Source organism: Lygodium microphyllum, chromosome 27 (assembly GCF_053477565.2).
Source record: "Lygodium microphyllum isolate KBCC chromosome 27, Lygodium_microphyllum_v1.1.10, whole genome shotgun sequence".
NCBI classification, from domain to species: Eukaryota; Viridiplantae; Streptophyta; class Polypodiopsida; order Schizaeales; family Lygodiaceae; genus Lygodium; species Lygodium microphyllum.
In genome coordinates, this window is record NC_141161.1 from 82,655,749 (window position 1) to 82,670,545 (window position 14,797).

At 39.6% G+C, this 14,797-nt stretch overlaps 1 protein-coding gene across 12 annotated transcripts in view; it reads right to left on the reverse strand.

Moving 5' to 3' along the window:
- Window positions 1-14,797, reverse strand: part of LOC148012533 (uncharacterized) — a 156,147-nt gene that overhangs the window by 35,769 nt on the left and 105,581 nt on the right. The window lies entirely within an intron of this gene.

A 14,797-nucleotide genomic window follows, 5' to 3' on the forward strand; every position in this document is an offset into this window, starting at 1 on the left:
CTGTTAGTCAAAAAGAAAGATGGATCTTTCAGAATGTGCATTGACTACAGGGATCTCAATAAGATAACAGTGAAGAACAGGTATCCTATACCCAGGATTGATGATTTGCTTGATGAGCTTAAGGGGGCTCGATTCTTCACGAAGATTGATTTGAGATTAGGATATCATCAGATTCGCATGAGAGAGGGTGATGAAGTCAAGACTGCTTTTAGGACTGATCGTGGGCTCTATCATTTCTTGGTGATGCCATTTGGGCTTACAAACGCTCCAGCTACCTTTCAAAGCCTGATGAATAAGATTTTGCAACCTTTTCTCTTTCAGTTTGTCTTGGTGTTCTTTGATGACATTTTGATCTATAACAAGACTTTACAGGATCATTTGTCACATATGAGGAAGGTTTTTGACGTGTTGAGACATCATAGGCTTTTTGCTAAGGAGAAGAAATGTTCTTTTATGCAGACTGAAGTGGAATACTTGGGACATATAGTCAGTGAAAAAGGAATACAGGCTGATCCCAAGGTGCAATGCATAAGAGATTGGCCAACGCCTACTACTACTACCTCTCTTAGAGGATTTCTTGGTCTATCTTCATTCTATCGCCGATTTATAAAGCATTATGCGGCAATTGCAGCTCCTTTGACTGACAGGTTGAAGAAAGAGGCTTTCTTTTGGGATGCTCTTGCAGATAGCAGCTTTAACCAGTTAAAGGAACTACTTACTTGTGCTCCTATCCTAGTATGCCCGGATTTCTCCAAAGAGTTTACTATACAGTGTGACGTTAGTGGCCGTGGCATTGGGGCTGTTTTGCTTCAGGAGCATGGAGTAATTGCATTTGAGAGCCGTAAGCTTACAGATAAGGAGATGGCCATGAATGTTTATGACCAGGAAATGTTGTCTATCCTGCATGCAATCAAGAAATGGCACCATTACTTATATGGCAACCGATTCAGAGTACATAGTGATCATCGGGTACTCAAGTATTTCCTTACTCAGTCAAATCTCACTCCAAAGCAACGACGATGGGTAGCTACATTACAGAATTATAACTTTGACATCACTCATACAAGGGGTAAAGATAACATAGTGGCTAATTCTCTTTCTCGTATGTGGGCCTGCAAAGTGTCAGCCATGACAGAACTACATAGTGATTGGATTGAAGAACTACAGGAGGCCTATCTTTTAGATGAGGAATTCAGCCAAATCTTTCAGAAATTACAGCAAGGTCTTGTGGAAGAAAACTCGCATTACCAGCTTAAAAATGGTCTTATTTGGTGGAAGGGCAAGATTGTTATTCCCTCTACTTCTTCTTTCAAGCGGAAAATTATAGAGGAGTTACATTCTTCGCCTTTAGCTGGACACTTGGGAGTTTTCAAGACTTATGACAAGATCAGCAAGAGCTTTTATTGGAAAGGACTGTGGAAAGATGTAAATGACTTCGTTATGAAGTGTATGCCTTGTCAGCAAAATAAGGATAGCACCCATAAGCCAGGAGGTTTGTTACAACCATTGCCTATTCCTACGGGTAAATGGACTTATATTACTATGGACTTTATCACTGGCTTACCTACTACCAAGAAGGGGTGGAATAGTATTTATGTGGTGGTTGACAGACTCACCAAAGCAGCTCATTTTATCCCAACAAAAATTCAGTTTACTGCTTCTCAATGGCCAATCAGTTTATGGAGCATATTTTTAGACTACATGGATTACCGCAGGTGATTGTCCATGATAGGGACTCAAAGTTTATGAGTAACTTCTAGCAAGCGGTATTTACATCTATGGGCACTAAGTTAGCTCCATCTACGGCTTATCATCCCCAAACTGATGGACAGACAGAGAGAGTTAATAAATGGTTGGAGACTTATCTTCGCCATTTTTGCTATGATGTCCAAACCTCATGGGATTCTTGGTTACACCTGGCTGAGTTTGCTTACAACAATTCCACTCATGCGAGCATAGGAGTTTCACCCTTTGAGGCTTTGTATGGTTACAAGGTGCCCTTACCCACAGTCATCTTTAATGAAAAGATCAATCATCATGGGAAGGAAGAGTTGGAAAGAATGCAGACCTTTCTTCAACAATGCAAGGTGAATCTAAGGAAGGCTCAAGATCAAATGAAGATGTATATTGATGAGAAGAGGAGGCCTTTAGAGTTTCAAGAAGGAGAGCTGGTTTTGTTGAAGGTGCCCAAATCCAAGTACTCTACGTTGAAAGATGGATCCAGTAATAAGCTTGCCCACAGGTTTTATGGCCCTTACAGGATCCTTAAACGGATTGGAGATTTGGCATACAAACTAGAGCTTCCCTCTTCTACAAAGATTCATAACGTCTTCCATGTTAGTCAGCTCAAGCCCTATTATGGTGATCCAGTGGATATAGTTGATGAGCTGCCACCTATTGATGAAGATGGTCTTGTTCAGTACATCCCAGAGGCTGTTATAGGTCAACGCGAAAAGAAGCTTCGATCACGCTCTATTGTGGAATATTTGATCAAATGGAGAGGTTTACCCTCTGAAGAGGCTTCTTGGAGACCTGATTCTATATTGGATGAGTATCCATACTTGAGGGAGACATTGGTGGCTGAAGCCTATTGCTTATGGAGCTAGTATTGATGCAGATTGGTTCAGGACAGCACGCTGTTTTAGAACAGTTTTTATTGTACCTAATTTTCAGAATCAAGCTATCTACATGGGCCTAAAGTACTCTTCAAGAGCTTCGTTTAGATATATGGTACATCTCATTTGGACACTTCTATCAAAAGTTATGGCAGATTTGGTCCAGCAGGGACTGTTTATTCAGCAAACTGTCTACTTTGTTCTGGGACTATTTGTTGAAGATTTTATGGCTTCATTTGCTTCTGAAGTACTTCAAATCATGTATATAGTTGGGCCTTACTTCCGTTCTTCAAATTCAGCTCTTGTAATGGTCATTTTTCATTCATTTCCCATTTGTAAAGCTGTAAAACAGAGTAGTACTCTGTTCTATTCATCTCCTTTCTAGTTGTTTCTAGGTTTGTTTTTTAGGACAAAAACTTTTGGGAAGGGATGGATTGTAAGAAGCTGGGAATAGTTAAAAATGTTGATAATATGCCATGTCACACTGACATTGGTATAAAAGGAGAAAAGATGTAATTTTTCATATCTTTTTGACACATTAATACAATTACAGTCTTTCCCTCCCTTCTTGTTCACAGCTTCTATGGCTTCCTCATCTTTCTTGTCTTTCTCTCTCTAAATCTAGTCTTTCTCTCTCCTCGTCACTCTTATTCTCTCTCTTCCTGCAGTCTTTCTCTCTCCTCTGCAGTCTTTCTCTCTCCTCTTTCTCTCTCCTCTTTCTCTCTCCCTGGTTCTCTCTCTGACATATTAAGTAGCAAAAAGTATGCCCACAATGATGAGCAGCCGGCCAGGCACTAAATCGTGTGGCATAAAATAAGAAATGCAGAGTCATGCAGACTTCGATAGCCGTGAGATGTACATTGCTAGTATTTCATCCATTTTCAAGTAGACCTCTGTCTTGTATAGCAAGTTTGAGACTCAGGAATCTCTAGGGATATCTAAGGAATTCGTTGGTTCTTAGTCACAAAGAATTTCCTTGCATTTTGAAAAAAAATCTTCCCGAAAGGTAAAACATTTCTCTCTCATATTGCCTCCCCTACTACATGAAATCTCAATATGGAGCCATGGAAGTGGAACTTGCCAGAGCTATCCAAATGGATGAGGTTGGATGCTGCCATTTGGGTACGAGCCTTTGTAGGCAATATGGTTGCCTGTGCAAATGATTCCTCCACCCTCAAGTTGACATTGAATCTTGATCAGGTGCAGCTGCATCTTGATCAAGTGCAACTTAGTTGCCTAGTACTCTCCAAGGCTTTTGGAGAGAATGGCAACATTATCTCAGGATTTCTTTGCAACAAGGTGGCCCCTTGACCATATACTCTATCATCCTGGTCCAACTTCGTAGGTTTTGGCTCCCTATGCCTTGTCGTGAGCAGAACCATTGATCCTTTCCTTGTTTGGTAGGTACATATTTATTTAACAAGACAATGTTTATGTTCAAAGACTTGTACAATGTGATGTTTATGCTTATTCATCTAAAGGTAAACTTGTTACTGTACATTTGTTTTGATTGGATGTCGTATGCGTTGGTATCTAGTATTTTACTAGTGATGTTTACCTATACATTTTAGAAGTTTGGCACAAAGAGAGTATGCATAAAGGTAATGTGTGAATGTGCATCCATGGCAAATTATTTGGTGTCAAGGAGGCTCTTTTGTATGTATAGCAAGCTTGCCTATGTGCATATCGCTGGCATGGCATCGAAGCTCCAAAGACTTCTAGATTTTCCTATAAACTAACAAATACAATGTTGGTAGGTTTGCTCCATTTGGTTTTACTTTTGGTTTAATAATGGATAAAGAACATTTCTTCATATATGGCAAAGATTTGCATGGATATCGTCTTCTATGGTTACAATGTGGTGCCGATCCTCTGCTCCCTCTAAGAAGTAATTTCTATCCGAGAGACGTGTGCAGTCATCTTGGTTCCCCGAGCATCTCGCTGCAGCCAATATGTTGTGAATGAGAGAGTATGAGTTGTTTTTCCCCACATGTGAACACCGTTTACACCTCCCAACATTAAATAAGGGTCAAAAGGTTTGGGGGAAGCCCTAGGCCTGTATAATGAAGCCCTAAGCTTTGCAATTTCACTATCAATCTATCACATCACTTTATCTTCCTTGCTGTATGTGCAAGTGTTCTCTCACTCTCTCTTCTCTCTTTCTTCTCTTCTCTCTCCAGCATGGAACTTCACCTACCTTAACTCAATACCTAAAAGAAGAATAAGAGCATCAAGATCTCTTACCTGTCTCTTTGTTGTTTGCAATGCTTCAGTTGCTCAAGCTAAAGGAGAAGAACAAGGAGAAGAAGGTCACACATTTTACGCTTGCCCCTTTGTTGTCCTTCTCTGCACCAATGTGCTTTGTCTATCATCTTCACCTATTGACCTGTCCCAGCTCGGTTTCCTATTGAGTGTGAACTATTGCATCAATTTCCTAATCTTCATGCTTGTCTAGCTACTTTGCTGTGTTGAAGTACCATAGCAAGTGCTGACATATATGTGCTTGTCTCCTATGTCCAGACCCGTTGCCTGTTTCAAGCCCATAGGTGGCAGACCTGTCGCCTATTTTAGTCCATAGATATTGCATGGATGCCACATCATCAAGCTGGCTCTAAAAATGACCCCTAATTTCTAAAGGTTAACTCTATTTTTTTGCTCACCATGTCATCAACTTGATTAAAGCAATAGGACAAACGACACGACTGCTATGCCATTGCTCATATCTATTTGACAATAAGCCCAATGAGCCACCTACAACTTCTCATGAGGCTCTTAATGTTTATATTCAATCATAACCTTTAGACAAGGATGAATCCTTTCAATATGCATTTTTGAATTGAATATTAATAAATAAATAAATAATGAGCCTGAAATTAGACACTGAGCATGCTAATGCATGCGTTAGGACCTTTCCAACACATCCATTTTCTATTTGGGATACTTTCCAGATTTTTATCCAAAAATATTTGTATTTTCAGTTTTCTTATTCTATTAGAAGTAATGTTTCAAGGGGGGTTTGCAACCACTTTATGCATGACCTCTAAGTTGAGCCAAAAGGCTATACCTACGTATTTGGCCTTTGGTCATGTGCCCAGTGCCTCTAAGCATGTTAGCTTTTGATCAACCTTTGAGCTATGCACATGCACCTCTGCACCATGCCCAATGCCTTTGAGCCACATTGGATTTTGATCAGCCTTTGAGCACCTCTACACCATGCCCTACCATGGGTCCTTGATCTTGTCAACAAGCCATGTCATGACCATCCTCGTGTTGCATCTCTTCTTTCTAGAATCATTGTAGGAGATTATACACTGCCTCTTTGAGGTAAGACCTTTCCATTTCCCTTTTTATTTTGCATTTTTTGTTATGGGTTCAGCCACCCATGACCTAAAGGGGGGTTTGTTAGTTATTTTTCTATATGTGTGAATATACCTCACAATAAAAACATTTGGGGGAAGCCCCAAGCCTATATAATGAGGGGACCTAAGCTTTGTACTTTCATCATCAATCTATCACATTATTTTCTCTTCTTTGGTGTAGGTACAAGAGTTTTCTCACTCTCTCTTCTTTTTTTTTGTAAAAGGTCTCACACTCTGTTCTCTCTTTTTTTTCTCTCCTCTCTCCAACATGGAGCTTTCCCCACCTTAGCTAAATATCTAATAAGCAGTTCATAGCACTATATATGGGGCTAACCAATGCTACATAAAGGATTCACAAAGTCCTTGCCTTCTAGTGGGTTAATACAATTAACCTTGGTACTTGATCCTTACTTTCGCTCACATTGTAGAAAAAAGGAGACCTTTGATACCAAGGCCAAGATGAACAATTCCAAGGTCTAAGTATTGTAGACGGTCCAGATCATTAGACCATAAAAGCTGGAAACACTCCAAAGTGCCTATTGGAGGTGCCTAAAACTTCAAAACAGTTTGAGAAATCTCGAAACATGTTTCTCTAGGGAAAAGCATTTCTCCTTGTCCAAAACAATGCTACATGGCATGTCCCCTTGGATCCCAAAAGTTTCCCTCGACATCTCCCTCATCAACTAGGATTCGGAATGCCAAGTGGCAAATTTGTGGAAATTAACATATGCTTAAACCTATACCTTTCTATCCCTTTAAGACACCCATACTCTTTTGCTTTCTATCCTTTAGAAATGTCCCATTCCATTCTCTCTTTTTCCCCCCGCTCTTTGCATGTTCTCTTCCACCTCTTAATAATGTGGTGTTTCTATCTCCCTCTTCTAAAACATTATCATTTCTGTTTCCATTTTTGTTCCCATTTTGATTTCCATTTTGGAGTCTTCCTCAAGTGTACATTAGACAACAAGAAGAGGAAAATAAAATGGAATCACTATCTCCGTAGAGGAAACCTTTTTTGTTAGTTCCCCTTGGATATACATACATTTGAATTTCGCTATCATTGAGTGATTCGGGTATCAAAATGATGCACATATAAAGCTGATGCACATGAAAATCAGAGTGGTTAATGTCGCACTTGATGTTACCAAATGCAACGAAATTCATTGCCCTTGATTTTGTGCCTTAGCTCTCAATTTGACGTTCTACTTTGTACTTTGTAATGCATTGTCCCTGCTGATCAATATTCTAAAAAGTTAGTGCTTTGGATGCTGTTGCAGTTGATGAGATGATTGCGAGTCCAAACTTCTTCCCATCCATGCCAACCCTAGAGCATCAGATTTTGTACATAACATGTGTTTAGCCTATTGCAGCCCTCACCCATTTTTGTGGCAACCCAACAGAGCTTACAGGTTCCAATATTCTCAAAAAAAAAGCCTCATTTCGCAAAGATGAAGATGTAAGACCTTGAAAATAAGAGGCAATACAATGCCCCCCTCATTTAAAGTACCATGGCAGCCCTTTTAGATCTATTGCATCTCTGTCAAGGCTTTACGCGAAACCTGCAGTGTAGAAAAACCTCACCAACTCTTGACTATACCAAATGTCATTCTTTACTCAACCGGCATGGTGATGTCTGCTGATATTTGCAACTATGCCACTTGCTTTTAGTTGTACATAGAGAAACTCCACCACCTTGCACTAATGAATATTAAGCATTCCCCGAAGTACACGATACAATGAAGCTTATTTAAGTATGGTGACTGCTGCCTCCATCCTTTCAATCCACAGCAGTCCTATGCACTGAAAAACAGGCCTCTAAGCTGTCCAGTATGAAAAGGCACCCTGTTGATTACAGAAACAATGCCTTCATAGTGGCCTATGCAGGTTGATGAAGATGTTCCCTTTTAGAACTTCAAACCTCCTTGTGGATATGGCACCTGCAGTGGGTGTCCTCCACAAACCGCTGCAGCTCTAGACTTTTTTTAGTTGCACACTCCCCATGTTCAGGACATTACCACCTACAGGTGCTTTATCTGAGGTATTTGATAGCCTCCTGAGTCCCAAGTCCTTCTGACAGACCTGCATAATGGCTTCTGTCAAGATCTTGAAATGGACTTACATGATGCCTTATGACAGCACCAATAATAAAACCTGGCTGTTAGTAGGACAATGGGGCTTCCTTTTGCCGCACCATGAAACACTTCTCCTTGAAATATGATGGCCTCTCTCTTATAAAAAAACATGGAAGACCTGTATATATTAAGAGACTGCAGTTGTCTCCTCTCTGTCTGTCTTCATACAAGTGTCAGGAGGTGTATATGTTTTGGATGACTTGAACAGCACTACTAACTGCCAGTTCAGCCTTACCACAGCATGTAGAATCCCAACCTAATAATAAGGTTGACTGACCAGATACTGGTAGCAAGATTGATTATATTCAAGTCAGAAATTTGTAGGAAAGAAGATATTCCCAGCAGCTTCTTCGAACCTTGAGAAAAGCCATCTAAAGATCCATGCTTTTCATGAAAGCATTTACAACTTGGAAAGTAACACAGACAAGGACTAGTCTTCAGCTGGAGCAGTCTAGGTTGGTCTATGCAAAGATGTATTCCACCTGATTATGGTTCAGATTATGCTAGAAAGCATTTAACATCTGCTGTGCTAGATGTCATGCAAAGATATTTTCCACCTACATATGCTTCACAAAGTGGTTCAGCAGAAGATTACATTCTTGGGCACCCCAAAGAAGCTCCATCAAAGGGCCTACTAAAGGTTTGTAAAGTCCTTGTTCAATAATTGTGCTTCTTTTTGTGATGGAGCTGTGAAAAATAAACCATTTGCAGTTGATTGTTTAGATGCTTGATGATTCATTATATACAGATGAATCTTCTCCAAATGAAGGCTTAATGGATGTTTCTCTTTTAAAACATCAAGTATGGCTTAGTTGTAATCAGATTGTTCTTGATTTAAAATAAAATAAATATTGCAAGATTGTTGAAGGGTTATTTGTAACTCATTTAGAAGGGTCCTTGCAATAGAGGATAGCTCTTGCATGGATGGAGAAGAGGGAGAGCCGGACAAAATGTGCTACTGAAATACGTGCCGATGATCAACTATTGATTATGTAGTGTTAGAATTGGTCAATTATGAAGAGTGTCCGATGTTTAAGTGTGTGGTATGGACACAACTAAGTTAATAAGTTGTCACTACTAGAGTTAGTTTAATTCCAATTGAGTTAGGGATAGGTCTAACTTACTTTAAGACCTATTGTACTTTCATTCTAATATTCTAGTACTTGCATCTTTTGAGTGTGGGAGTGTGGCCTACTCTTGCTCATTGTCTTGTGTTCACTCTCTCTCTCTCTTTCTGCATTTCCAACAATTGGTATCAGAGCTAGACACATGGGTTCTGTCTTCTCGCTGCTCAACTAGTATCACCCATACGAAGTCCACATAACCGACAAAGGAAGAAGAACTATTGTTTTGGAGAAGCAACTATTGCTATTTTCAGCCTACACACAATTCCATATGCAGTCTTGCACACAACCCTATACTCGTAACCTCTCTCATCCTTGCTTGTGGTTTTCTTAACCCTATGTGCCACTTTCTCAACCCTACCCACCATTTTCTACAGATTTGAAGAAAAAATATGCGAAACCCTTAATTTTTGAATTTTGGGGCTTCAAAAATTTGTGCAATTTCCCATCCATCTTGCCCATCTCTACTTTGACACCGAGAACACTGGCATTGCACAATTTCCTTGAGATTTGTGCAAGAAATTTGGGGCTTTTTGGTCTAGAGGCTCCAACACACATTAGAGGCAAATTATAGATGTTGGTTACTATTAGCACATATCCCAATGCCACATTTCGACAGAAATTCACATTGTAGGGTATAAATTTCTTCAATTTCTTTAAAATTTTAGGAAGAAATTTGAAGCTTTTGCTTGACATATATTCCAAGGCAGACAATAGGTGTTACAACAACATTATCTTGCTATGTGAGTCAGATTTGGCAACAAATTTTGAGGAGATTCAGCATTAAATTGCTGTAATTTGTCGTTTTGGGCACACATTTCGAGGCAAGTGCAGTACGATAGTGTATTGCTGTAAATTGTAGGCCGAGTACTGATTTGTGCAACCTTGGGCACATTTGTCAAGAATTGTGACACTTTGGTACTTGTATTCTAATCCCGTGTGGGTTTTTTTGGAACTCAGCAAAGTACATTCTATACTTCAACATTCAGTATTTGGCTACCGATTTTTGTGCATCATTAGTAGCATGGCATGTCAAGGGCATAATAACCAAAGCAACATTCTTGATGTCCTCTATCAAGAGGACAAGTTCGATGGTACCAACTACCCTCTATGGAGTTTTATGGCGCGTAACCTTCTTGTGGCAAAGGATTTTTGGGACTATGTCATTGATGATCTGCAGCAACCAAGAGATCTTGCACCTCAACATTATGCTAGAGGGTAGGCTATTGGTGCTGGTGTTGGTGCTGCTGCACCCCCTCCCCCTCCTATAGAGGATCAATAGAGGTGGAACTCCAAGGATGTACACCCCTTATATATGATTACCTTGTCAATAAAAAGAGCTATTATTTTGCATATTTGATCTTGTAGGAAGTCAAAAGCAGCTTGGGATGTACTAGAATGTATGTTTGCAGCACGTAATGAAGCTAGGATATCTTATATCTATGCAAAGAGATGGTTGATGCAAATATGGATGAAGGTGACAGTATGACAAATCACCTCTCACACATACAAGATTTGCGTGAGCAATTGCTTAATGTTGATGAGGTCATTTAGGATGCATAAATGGTAAATATCACACTGAACTCACCTCCTGTGTTGTATCTCGGATTCCACACCTCATTGATGTTGTCTTTGAAGGGGGGAAAGGAGGCAACAATCCCTTACATTTGTGGAATTGAAAAGCCTTTTGCTACAAGAGAAACAAACTCCGAAGAATGTTGCATTGCGTTCGGGTGATGTGGCTATGCTCTCAAAGAACAAAGGCAAGGGGAAAGTCAAGCAAAATGTGAAAAATCAACAAAAAGCTCATGTGGGACAGCCATCAAACAAGGCTGTCCAAGACACAAAAAAGTCAAAGAACCTCCCCATGCATGTGAGGATGTATTTTCGGCAAAATGCATAGGTTTGCTTTCAAGAACTATCCTAGAATGCATGCTGTCCAGAGAATGCAACTTATCCACTCCTACGTTTGTGGTCCCACAAGGACATGTGCACTTGCGGGTCATCTTTATTTTGTTGCTTTTATTGATGACTACTCTCGGTATATATGAGTGTATAGACTGAAATCAAAATCTAATGTGTTAATGCATTTTAAACATCTTGTTGCAAAGCTTGAGATTGAAACTCACTTAAAGGTGCGAATACTTCGTAGGGATAGAAGGGGCCCGGGGGAAGGGGAAAGGGGGGGGGGGGGGGGGGAGCGCGCGAGCGTGGGGGATTAAGGGGGTAATACATGTCTCGTGCTTTTGAGACATTTTTGCTTGAAAATGGCATCATGCATCAAGCCATTGTTAGGATGATGCTTTAGCAAAATGGTGTTGCTAAAAGGAAAAATCAGACACATAATGGAAATGACTCGTTGTATGCTTAAAAGCAAGGGGCTGACACACAAGTTTTGGTTCCAGGGCTTTCAATGTGTGCGAATCATGTCTTAAACCATATATCCACCAAAGCACTAAAGACGATCACACCATTTGAAGCTTGGCATGGCAAGAAATCCAAGATTTGTTACTTTCAAGTGTTTAGATGCATAGTCTATGCACATGTTTCAAAAGAGTTTTGTGGAAAGCTCAATGACAAGCAATAAAATACATTTTTATTGGCTATAGTTTAGAGAGCAAGGGCTATTGTTTGTATGATCACATCGAAATGTCCCCCTAGGATCCAACTTGTACACGAGACAAGATGCAAGCCAAACTTACCATAAAAGGGACTCAATATTAAACTCGCCTTCTAGCCATAGAGCCAAACTAGCTCACCCCCGAGCCTAGGAGGTAGTAGTACTCCAGGCCACAACCACATCCCAAGGATTGGCGTTCCATACTACCAACCCACTCCATCCCGATGTCCAGATGCATCCGCTAATGGGCTAAGAGTCCACGAGTCGTGATCACACAATGTATGTGCACAATACAGTCTTGAGTCCTATTTATATGACTGAGATGCCCTAACCCCGAAGAGCCCTTGGTACATTCTCACTAAGTTACGTCGTAACCACCATGACCATCGACTGCCACGTAGCCTCCACCTTCGGGCAGTTTTTCCATTTAACCAAGTATTTTGAATAAATGATCCAACGGGATCCTTTAGTCCTAAGGTCAAGAACCAATTCTATTTTAAGTGGAATGTAACAAGTAGTATCCTCAAGCTGCGAGACTTTCTCAATCGAGACAATTTGCTCAACTTGTCCCAGTCGTTCTTTCAAACAACTCACGTGGAACACACGATGAACCTGGCTTTCCAAAGTTAAGTCTAACTCATAGGATATGCTGCTTATTTTCTTGGTGATTTTGAAAGGACTGCAATACCTTGAAGACAATTTATAGCACTAGTCGATAGTCATTGAATCGAAGTCCTTTGGAACTTTAAGGTAGACCCATATGCCTTTCTACAACTCCCTAGGAGTACGATAAAATGAGGCACGATCCTGGGCTGTTTTAATGCTTTCCCACACAATCATCAACATCACTTGCATATCGTGCAAAAAATTGACTATAGTCTATGTTTTCACCCCCCTATGCTTTATGGCCATCAATAGTTTTTGCTCATAACTGTACATAAGCATAAACAGGCTATAACCAATAGCCTAATGCTTAGCACTGTTATAAGGAAACTCAATTTGAATAAGATAACACTCCCAATCAGATTGTCTATGGGAGACATAGCATGAAGCATATCCTCCATATTTTGATTCGTTCGTTCATTCTATCCATCAAAATTTTAGATGTTTGGAGGACAACATGGATAATTGAGTTTTCAGTTTTTGGAAGACCATTTGCCAAAAATTACCAGTGAACTTAGAACCCAAAACACTTACTCTTTTTCTTTCCAAATTTGTATAGGGCAATCCTACTACAAAATCCATAGAAATGCTACTCCATTTTCCATTAGGGATTTGTAAAGAATGCAACATCCCGACCTGTATGTGCCATTCAACTTTGTTAAGCTAACACTGTGGTCACTCACACATATAAAACTCAACCATAGTCTTAATATGTAGCCAATAAAAACAATAAGTGATCAAGGCCAAAGTCCAAGGTGTCCAATGCTCAATGTACCATGACACTTATATAAAATTTCTTATGGATATCCTAAACATCGAGCACACACTCTTTGCCTTGTTTAAAAAGTAATCCATTCCCAATGAATAAATTTTCCACCATATTTCTCTCACTAGCCAACCTTCAGGTGTTAGGACCGCCTAAGCTTCCTAAGCTACTAGATCCCTCTTGAACTAGTTACTAGATCTAACCAAAGTGAAGATCAATTTGGCAACAACCTTTAAGAAAAAGATAGAAATTAGTTGAAATTTCGAAGAAGGATAAGGCAATGACTTCAGGAATTTAACTAAGAGTATTTGCAACCATATTAGTTACGTCCTTCCTATAGCAAATTTTGATGTCAAAACGCCCATCTTGCCTTACGGCCATAGAGATCAAGCTGATCACATAGATATTTCAATGAGTAATGGTCCGTCCAAATAATAGTCCAAGCGTCGTACAAATAATAACACCATATTTTAAGTGCATGTATCGCCACCAACAATTCCTTCTCTTGGGTAGTGTAATGTGTTTCGACATCTGCGAGCTTACGACTCTCAAACGCCATAGGTTGGCTATCCTGATAAAAGACAACACCTAAAGTATAATCATTTGTATCCGTTTAAACCTCAAAAAGTTTATTCGAATCAATAATCTACAACGTTGATATAGTAGTAATAAGCCATTTCAATGTTTGAAAACATTGGTTAAGTTGACTAGTCCAAACAATGGGCGGACTAAGGTGCTTCTTCTTACTTCGGATACCCTTGAGTAAACGTCTTATGTCATCCAATAAAACAACTATTCACTTTCCAAGATATAGATGAAATAAATCATTCATCATCTGTTGAAAAGTTGCGGAAGCTTTGGTCAATTAAAAAAAGGTAGGACCAAAATGATATTGTCCATACCACGTTCGAAATACAGTTTTCGAGACATCCTCTGAAGTTATCTCTATTCGATGGTATCTGGACCTTAGATTAATTTTGGTGAAATAGCACACACTACAAAGTGGATCTATAAGGTTATCTACCCTTAACATCAAATATGTATTCTTGATAATCACCTTATTGAGACCTTTGAAATCCACACAGACGTGCATATTGTTATCCTACTTTTTAGCGAGGACGACACACACGCCCCATGGGGACTTGACTCAATATAAACCTTAGTCAAATAGTCCTGAAGTTACCAAGCTATTCCATTCTCTCCTTTCAGGTAAACTTGTAAGGCTACCGAGAGATAAGATGGCTACCTGGCAAAGTTTCAATCTTATAGTCTAAGACTTCGCGAGGCGGGGAAAGTTCCTCAGGTAGCTTGAACGGAAAAACATCAACATACTCATGTAATGTCAAATCCAAATACTCACTTACATTTGAACTTATATTAAGATTATTATTTTAAAAAGTTGAATTACATTGATAATCAAACGATTAAGCTTTTTCAACAAAACAAATATAAGTAGTAACAATTGGATCGAAAAAAATTTGCATAAACTCCGTTGCTGAGATCATATGTACAGTATTT